The following is a 10537-nucleotide window of genomic DNA, read 5'->3' on the forward strand; positions in this document are numbered from 1 at the left end:
CGAGCGCAGCCACACCTCCAAATAAAAATCATGTCTCTTTAAACTATGTTGTCTTGATCTTGTGAAGAGCAATTCTGTGGTTTAGAGAAATGTAAGTCTTTGCTAATAAAGACTTCTCTAGAATGTGTTGCAAGAATCTGGGATATATGTCTTCTTCCTCATGTCGTTGACAAATAGATTGATGTATTAACCTGATGCATTACGTAGCCTTTGCAGTCGACGAGTCAGGTACAATGCATGACATCTCCTAAGAGAGTCGAAATGATCTGACTCGGAGTAGCTTGCAGTCTCTTGCTATCGCAGTCGACGAATCGGGTATATTGCATGATAACTCCTTAGGAGAATCGAAATGATCCGACCGGAGTAACTCTCAAATCTTCATACGGTCGACGAATCGGGTACATTGCATGATAACTCCGAAGGAGAATCGAAATGATCCGACCGGAGTAACCTCCATCTCTTCATGCGGTTGACGGATTAGGTACGTTGCGTGACAAATCCAAGGAGAGTTGAAATTATCCAACCGGAATAACTCTAAATCATCATGCGGTCGACGGATCGGGTACATTGCATGACAATTCCGAAGAGAGTCGAAATGATCTGACCGGAGTGAATCCACATAGGTTTATAAAGCCTGATTTGAAGAACTGCCAGCCTGCAAAAAATTTGGCCAACAAACAAGAATACAAGCAACAATCTGCGCAATGAATATGTACATTATGTTATAATGTTGTGTATATAAAGCTCAAATAAAAGGGGAATAAAGGATATGTATCATCTCACCTCGAAAAGACGATAATAGATAGACTCCTAATTAAGAGCCAATCCATTACGTACAATTAATGCGTGTGAAAATACATAGTTAATAACGCATATCTTTACTTGGTACGTAACAATGGTAACATCACGAGGAATTTTATAAAACAAAAAAAAATGGTTGAAATTCACCAAACAAAGACAAAATAAAAAAAAGCAACCAAATCTCTCACAATAGAAGCTGGTGCATGGAATTGAACATTTTCATTCATCAACACTCAGACTAGCGTTCTCTTTATTGTCCTCAAACAATGCTCAATTTGCGTACGCAGAGGCATGCTCCAGTGAACCACTGAACCCGGTACTAATTTTTCATCCTCACCATCTCACAACCTCAAGGATTACACAAGTCATCAGCACCAACCTCGTAGTAGTGCAAGCGGCTGGGCAGCGTAGCTTGGTGCCAGTCCCCTTGCCTCCTTATCAAGCGGTGTCATGGTTATTCCGCTGTATATGAGACCAAATAAAAGATTCCGACAGCCCCATAAAAAAGTGGCAAACTTCGTCGAACAGCACGCCGATGATTATTTACGGTAGTGCAATGATGAAATAATGCTGAAATTAAGAAAGTGTAAAATTCTGCTTTTTAATTGGCTGAAGAACATGATTGGATATTGATCAATCAAATTTTTTTTAAAGAAAACTGGGTTAGTTCGACCATTCACAAGGTAGTACGTGAATTGAGTCTAAAGAAAAGGGATAAGGACGAAGCTACCGTATTCGATGACCAAATTACGCGACCAGTTCATCGCCTTGGAAAGGCATCTCCATGAATATAAGATTGAAACTGGTCTGAGATTATTATGGTAAGTTTCGGGACAGACTTACGGCTCACGGATAGTCAAACAAAAGTGAAAGATGATCATGAAATAATAATCATGGCTAGAAATTAAAACTTATAAGAAGAAAGCAGCGCTTCAGTATAGAAACTACGCACATACCGGTGTCATTCAAAATCTTCGACGGCGGCCGAATGTTATCAGCGTTGGAGATGAGTTATCAATGAGCATGAGATCCAAGTCGGTTAGGTATAGATAGGCATGAGGTGGTCTCTAAACCCTATTTTCAAAGGCTTGTGGACGAAGGAAAAGAAACGACAAAATTAAGGAAACTTCTTATTGATATAATTTGAATGTTTACGCTTTCCTGAGTAGCTCAACTATGAATTTGGGCCTAAAGTTTGATATGTGGAGTTGCTACGGCACGAGGTTCACATGCAATTAGCAATTCGCATCACGTGAACCTAGGGTATAAAATTACCAAGGTTACGTTATCGTCAAATGGACAAGGACAAAAGTCATTCGAAAAGTCATAAAATGACAGAATGACATCCGCCCCAATTATTTTAAGCGATGGTTATCCGCCAAATCAGATAATGATAGGGTGACATAAAAAAATGAAAGGTTACTCTAACAATGAGTTCGAGTACCTGATGATTTAAGTCGAGCAAAAAAAAATTGTATCATCCGCCAAGTCTAAAAATGACAGGGTGACGTCAAAAAAAAAGCTACCATTACGACAAGTTAGGGTGATCATCATCGACTTCCAAGTCAAAGCCAAAATGAATCGAGACCTCGCCACATCAAGACACCAAAAGTGCACGTGACAAGGTCCCGAGGGAGCAATTTGTAGGCACAGAAAATTTATTAATATGCCGAATAAATAAAATAAATTAATAAATCTGAGTTAATACTAAATTTTAGCTCAATTTAATTAATTTGCGCCGATTAAATGAAATACGGATCAACTCGGATTACAAAATGGGTTATCCGGATCATTAGACCCGAAAAAGATCAAATTTGGGCCAAATTCACTAATAAACCCATAAATGGGCTTGTGAATGCCAAAGTCCACCAAGGGGAATTAAAACTCTATAAATAGAGCTATTCCCATTCATTTCAAAGCTAGAGAAAAATCATAATCATAAAATTCAGAGAGAAGAAGACACAAAAGCTCTATAAATTCCCTCTGTAAGACACCTCTGCAAGCAGTTAACAAGCACATCAAAACTGTGCCGCCTGCCCAAGAAATTTAAGTTCAAGCTACAACATTCAAGAGAGAACAAGTCGCAGTGACCCTCTCAAGAATACAAATCGACACCTCCTACAGAGTGCATACAACCTCTACAGGTGTCATTCAAATACAACGTTCGCGCCTCTACTACAGACAGCGTTTACGTGATCTACTACGGCATTTAGAATCAGAGGATACATTAGAGATTGTACACATAAACTTTCTGATATTAACAAAAATTCATTTGTTTCCTATTTTGTATTACATTTATTTTGCGATACAAAATTTGCTGTTACAGACGATTTTGAAACCCGGTTCTCATAACCGTTTCAAACCTCGGTCTTTTGCCGACCGTTGCACAACTCTTTATGTCGTTATAATGGCCATTTCAAAACCCGTTTTTAATAACCATGTCAAATTTACCTTTTCATGTCGTTCTAATGATAATTTTAAACTCGGTTTTCATAAACCATTTCAAAATACCCTTTTACGTCGTCATAATGGCCGTTTTAAACCTCGGTCTTTCGCCGACCTTTGCATTCTCAAGGCGCCCTTTTACGCCGACGTAATGATGAATTCTACCCTCGAATTTTCAAAATTCGAAATCAATTTTCAATCAAGAATGTTTTTCAAACCGTCGTAATGACGATTTCAACACGTGCAACTTTCCGAATTTCAAAATCTCGTTTTCGAAGTCAAATTTGGCTTTTCTAAGCCGTCGTAATGACGTTTTCAATTCTCACACTTTTCGATTTGCATACCATCTTTCAAAGGTTAAAACGGTATTCTAACTCGTTGTAATGACGAATTCAATCCTCACAATTTCCAATTTCAAGTCTTGAAATTATTTTAACTGTTTTCAAATCACAAATAAAAAATCAAATCATTTGAAAACGAATTTAACCGTTTTCAAATTCCAATTCAAAATCAAATCATTTGAAAATGAATTTAACCATTTTCAAATTCCAATTTAAATCAAATCATTTGAAGGCCAATTTCACCTTTTTCAAATTCAAATCAAAAATCAAATCATTTGAAATCAAATTTAATCGTATTCAAATTTCAAATCAAACCTTTGAAAACAAATTTAATCGTTTTCAAATTTCAAATCAAACCTTTGAAAACAAATTTAACCGTTTTTAAATTTCAATTCAAAATCAAATCTTTGAAAACGCATTTAACCGTTTTCAAATTTCAAATTCAAAATCAAATCTTTGAAAAAAAATCTAACCGTTTTCAAATTTCAAATCCAACTTCAAACCATTTGGAAACAAATTTAACCGCTTTCAAATTTCAAATCAAAAATTAAGTCATTTGAAAACAAATCTAACTGTTTTCAAATTTCAAATCAAAAATCAAATCATTTGAAAACAAATTTAACCGTTTTCAAATTCCAATTCAAAATCAAATCATTTGAAAACGAATTTAACTATTTTCAAATTCCAATTCAAATCAAATCATTTGAAGGCCAATTTCACCTTTTTCAAATTCAAATCAAAAATTAAATCATTTGAAATCAAATTTAATCGTTTTCAAATTTCAAATCAAGCCTTTGAAAACAAATTTAATCGTTTTCAAATTTCAAATCAAACCTTTGAAAAAAAATTTAACCGTTTTTAAATTTCAATTCAAAATCAAATCTTTGAAAACGTATTTAACCGTTTTCGAATTTCAAATTCAAAATCAAATCTTTGAAAAAAAATCTAACCGTTTTCAAATTTCAAATCCAACTTCAAACCATTTGGAAACAAATTTAACCGCTTTCAAATTTCAAATCCAAAATTAAGTCATTTGAAAACAAATCTAACTGTTTTCAAATTTCAAATCAAAAATCAAATCATTTGAAAACAAATTTAACCGTTTTCAAATTTCAATCAAAAATCAAATCATTTGAAGGCAAATTTAACCGTTTTCAAATTTCAGATCCAATTTCAAATCATTTGAAAACAAATTTAACCGTTTTCAAATTTTAAACTCAAAATTAAAATCTTTGAAAATAAATTTAACCGTTTTCAAATTTTCAACCCAATTTTAAATCCTTTAGAAACAAATTTAACCGTTTTCGTGGCCATTGTGATGACGATTCCAAATTCTTCAATTTTCGATTTTCTAATCCGTGATTTGGAATTTCAAAGACTGTCTTTGGGAACAACACATTGTTTTTAGAGCCGCTGCAATTTCAACTAAAACCATCTTTTGAAAACAAACTTAAGACAACCATTTCAACTAACCGACTTCTGAAGATCCTTATTCTTCGGGAGCCGTCCATAAAACGACAAACTAACCCTTTTGAAAATTTCAGTCCACCTTTCTCATTTAGCCTCGAGTCGATTAGAGTCCAGTCGATTTCAAGTCAAGTCGTCTAGATAGCGTCGAGTCTCCACCGAAGTTAGTACCTACCTTCTGGTCTAGGCCGTGTCGCCTAATTGTCGAGACATATTCAATAGCGTTAGAAGAGTCAAAACCTGTCGGGTATTAGACCCGTCTTTCCCCTACATTACGGCTCAAAGGTCAAGTTTGTGTGCATGTATCGTCCAACGGCATCACGCCAACGCACATCCAAACTGAGTCAGAAGTCGTTTGTCTTGGCATCACTATGCCAAAGTCGACACTCGAGTCAAGTTCAACGTCTTGCACTCTGAGTTCATACCCAAGAAGTCATTCACGATCTTTAACGAACTCATAACCTTGTCACACCGTTGCGTGTTCACGATAAAACTGCCTTTTGTACATATGTGTCGTACTTGCCTTTGTTTGTGAAATACCTTGTCAAAACAAGTTATAACGCCCATCGTTATGTCTAATAGGAAACCCTTGGGTGCCATCGATCGTCAACAAGAAAGTCAAGAAGCTGATCAACCTTCATCTGCCATGACTTCTGCCGAAACCAACAACATGGTCCTAAGACTCCTAGCTACCGTGGAAAACTTGAGCACTCATCTCTCCCAAGTTGAGGACAAAATGATAACCGGGAATTTTCCCTCTTCTGATATTGAGCAAAGGGTTAAGCTCCTTGAAAGCCGACTGCTTGCCAACGACAAAACAAACCCTAGTTGGGGGGCTACCAAAACCACTGAAGCAAATCCCCTGGGAACTCAAGCAAACAAAACCAGACGACCTCATAGGCCCTTCCCTGATTTGGGTATGCCTTATGCCACAGCCTTGGAGAAGCTAATCTCCCAAGGAAAGCTCAATCCGATTGGTCCAACTCCAGACCCTTCACCACACAAGCGAAGACATAGATGGGACGGAAAACTGTTTTGTCGATATCACCAAGGTCGCGGACATGACACTGAAATGTGTCTTCCTCTAAAAGGCACCATCCTTGATATGATCGAAAAGGGCGATTTACCATTACCTCTCTTAGAAAATGACAAGAAAAACCCTCCAAAAAAACCTATTGGACACAGTCAGGAATCCTCCCTAGACTGCTCTCATCTCGTCTCTCCTGACGATGAGAAAATTCATGCAATTGACAAAGATGGCCTACAAAGCGCTATAATGATGCTCTCCGTCTCCATCAACAACATATTCTCAAAGCTGCAAGTTGCTATTGATGATTTGAACACTCGGGTAGCTAATTTGGAGAAGAGGTTTGGTAGTACCGAAAATTAACCTCACCATCAAGGAGAAAACCAACCCTCCATTCACCAACCAACAGCTGTTGAAAATGAGGAGTCATCCGATGGTTCCCACATCCACGAACCTACCAACAAAGAACATGAAATTGCCTCACCAAAATCCCTTTCAAAATATCAATCAACATCCCAAAAACTGTCCATTGGCAATGAGCAAATCCTGTTTCCACCCAGGATTGACAAAATCAAAAACAAAAACAAAACTCACAAAAACATCCCCAAAAACACAAATGTGAGAACCGTTGGAAAACATCAAAGGGTATTCACAGATCAGGGAATAACATATGGCACCGCTCTGGAGATACTTGCTTCAGAAGGAATGCTGCAACCCATTTGTCCGACTCCGGACAAACCCGAACACAAAAGAGCCCTGTCCTGGGATGGTAATGCCTATTGCCAATACCATCAATGCAAGGGCCTTGACACCTAAGCCTGTTCCAAACTCAAGCATGCCATTCAAGATATGATTGAAGCTGGCAAAATCATAACTGCACCTCTCAGTCAAGACAATCCTCCTGAATGTCTCAAATCAAACAGCAAGGTTGAGCGTTCTCAAAGGACATTCACTAAACTCAACACAACCTATGCCGCAACTCTTCAAATGCTCATGACTGAAAGGAAGCTACAACCAATCGGGTCCACTCCGGACCCGTTTGAATGCAGGAAAACCCGTTTCTGGGACAGCAGTGCCTATTGCCAATATCATCAAGGAAAAGGTCATGACACTGAAATATGCTTCAAAATGAAACATGTTATTGAAGATATGATCGACAACCATGAACTGATGGCTTCATCCCTACGCCAACCAAGTGATGAAGACAACCCTAATGAACATCTCTTTTTGCAAGGTGATGAAAGCCTCATGGACTTTTATCCTTATATCATCACCAACAACGAGAGTGAAGTGCTCAAGTGGGTCAATGCTCAAGACCAGACATTCAAGCCACTGGATGCTGCAAAGGAGACCTTCGAGTAGAAAAATTATGATTAGGAATTCGTATCTACGATTGAGTCTGATTTGTTGGAATATGTGTCCTCCGACAATAATGCGATCACAACTGTCGATCATGATGATCACATGTTTAAGCCTCATTTTAAAGAATACAATTGGGAAGTATTATTTTACTGTTAACTGGTCCACACATATCGGTAATGATTGGCTGACTAGAGTTTGACATTACTGTCGTGCGACGGTGGTGACCAGTTGATCCCCTTAGGTCATACCTAAAGGGTAACACTCTTAATTGATTATTTAATTGATCGTATGACGATACGGGTTAATTAAATTACTTAAAATTGACGGACGACTTTGGAAGTAATATTTACGTATCTCGTTATAATTTCATTAAATAAGGTACGGTCTAAGTAATCGAATTGTTTTATTGCTTAGATGAAATTATTGTTTACGGAAACAATTGCATTTGAATGAATAATTTATTATAAATACAAGATGTTGTGATTTATAATTGGTAAATTATTTTGGTTCAAGTAATTATGAATTATTAAGTCAATTTTGTATATGACGTGTTTTTATTAATGCGTTGATTTTTAATATGTTAAAAATGCATGACAATTTTACATGACATGTGACATGTGACAAATTGACAAAGATAAAATGGAGTCCATTTTATCTTATTTGGACCGAAATAATGGGGTGATTTAGGATAAATATTGTGTTGATTTATTAAGTGGAAAACACAATTATTTTACCTAAACCTAGCCATGCAAACCTACTTGCTCTTGTGAAGACAACCTTGCTCATGCATTGGCCCCTTTACCCTCCCCCTACCCGGTTTCCTTATAGAAAAGACCAAAGGGGTTTTCTCTGTAATTAAACCTAATATACTACATGAAGAGTGAGTGCATTATTCATTCATACAACCATCTAAAATAAGAGTTTTAGAGAGATAAAGAAAATTCTTCCTTCTCCTTCTCTTAGCCGAAATTAAGAGAACGAAATAAATATTTTTGGGTCATTTTTATTTAAATTAATATTGTTCTAGTAATAATAATATTAATTTTATTAAGAGAGTACCTTGGGAGGGATTCTACACTTGAGTCCTTGTTCATCCAACATTTGGAGAGCTCAAGAACAAGTGAGTAAGAGAACTCACTTGTGCCCAAATATCCGAAATATCAATGTAAGGGTTGATGATTTCTTCCTTATTTTTATTATTGTTTGCATGCATAAGATCAATGTTTAATTTTATGACTAAATTAAATCATCACATATATGCATATATTAAGTAATGAGATATAGATTTCTAACAAGCGGTATCAAGAGCCTTAGGTTGTTTGCATGCAAATCGATTATAGTTTTTCCGAGTTATACGATTAACATATAAAACTTATAAATTTGTGTTATTATGATATATCACGAAATAATTTATGCATGTTAAAGTTTCTGTTCCTAAAATGTATTTAGGATATTTTGGTTAATTTATGGATTTTTATTGTTCATCTAATAATATAATGGCATTAAAAATGTGATTTTAGGATAAAAATGTCATTTTCGGACTAAAATTAGCTAAACTTCGAATTTTCCAGTGGTTTTTGGATATGTTTTCACATATATTATTTTTAGATGACCTATAATTGTTCAGAATTTTTGGAGTTTTTATGCTCGAAATATGGATTTTTCATGATAAAAATCGAATTTAAATGAAGAATAGGTTAATATGAGATAAATTTCGAATCTGGTCATATAAATTTAGTATGTTGTCACATGTAATTTTACAAGATGTGTGTAAAATAATAGGCTATAATGAAGTCTTTATGCATGATTTATGAATTTTTGATGAAAAATAGCATAAATAGTGACTTTAATTAGTGAATAATTGCTAAAACATACTTCATGACTAAGGAAAGATGTCACATGTTGCATTTTATTACCTATTTCAGATCTAAAATTGAAAAAGTTGATAAATATAATTTTTTCTCATGTTTTTATGATTATATTTGATAAATCCGATAAACCGCAACATTGTTTTTCCCAATAAATTTCGAAATTTTTAACCTAAGTTTTTGAACATTATGAGTGTCATAGTATTTTTCAAGAATGTTCATGAGTTTAAATTTCAAATTTCAAATTTATTTGAAATTTTTATGATTTATTTGGAGTTTATAGCATTTTATTGTAATTTTGGGTCTATTAATGAACAATTTTATGAAATATAAGTTACTTATAGTCAAATAGTTAGTGGAGACTAATTTTGTGTCCTAAGTTGGTTAGGGTAATTAACTTGTGCATAAATATGATTTTATGTAATTTATTGTGATTTTAAAAGGTTGAATCACGCAAATCCGTAAAAACCGTTTAATATACGATATTGGCTCCTTAAAGGCGATTTAGCATAAAATTGGGCATGTTTATACATATTATAATGCTGCATTTTATTTATGATTGTCATAATTTTATTTTATGTAATTTTATTTTATGTAATTTTTACTTAGTATGGCCTTAGTTTTTAATTGGTATTACCCGAAATGTATGGGAATATCGATTCGGTTGTAATTTATTGTGATCTCGCATCACCGTTTTGTAATTTAATAGATTTATTTTATTTTAATTACAAATGTATAATAGAAAATTATGTAATTGTTATGTAATTTATTTATTTCGGAGTTCCTTGAAGACGGTGTCACTCAAGGAAGACGATACATAAAGACGGTGTTACCTCGAGATGTGTGCCAAAACCCGAAGTTCAAGGGACCAATGAAATTGGTTTCCGAATATGTAATAGTTAATTAGATTTTCTATTTTAGGAAGGCCATACTAGGATTTAATTTATGTTTTGCATTTTATTTATATGTTGCATGCATCGCTAAATCGCCATAACTAAAACATGCATCATTCTTTTAATCGAATTTATCGACCGTGTCAATTAGAATTATCGTAGTTCACCGCTTTAGTTCACTTAAAACGTGATAGATAATAAATTGACATGACCTCTCGCTAAAATAATCAATTGAGACTTAGCCTTACCAAAAAGTAGAAACCATGAAAACCTATTTCGCGAGGGAGTGCACTCGGCCACCCCGGGGTACAAACCTTGTTACGTAGGGGACGT

The 10537-nt window shown here is 35.1% G+C and overlaps 1 long non-coding RNA gene across 1 annotated transcript; it reads right to left on the bottom strand.

Annotated features, from left to right (window-relative positions):
• Positions 1 to 791: 791 nt before the first annotated feature.
• LOC141626934 (uncharacterized) lies at positions 792 to 1922 on the bottom strand. The gene is made up of 2 exons (XR_012536501.1): positions 1758 to 1922; positions 792 to 1371 (listed from the first exon to the last, which is right to left on the bottom strand). It is a non-coding gene; the product is annotated as an uncharacterized LOC141626934 (long non-coding RNA).
• Between the last annotated feature and the right edge of the window lie 8615 nt (positions 1923 to 10537).

Source organism: Silene latifolia, chromosome Y (genome assembly GCF_048544455.1).
Source record: "Silene latifolia isolate original U9 population chromosome Y, ASM4854445v1, whole genome shotgun sequence".
Lineage (NCBI taxonomy): Eukaryota > Viridiplantae > Streptophyta > Magnoliopsida > Caryophyllales > Caryophyllaceae > Silene > Silene latifolia.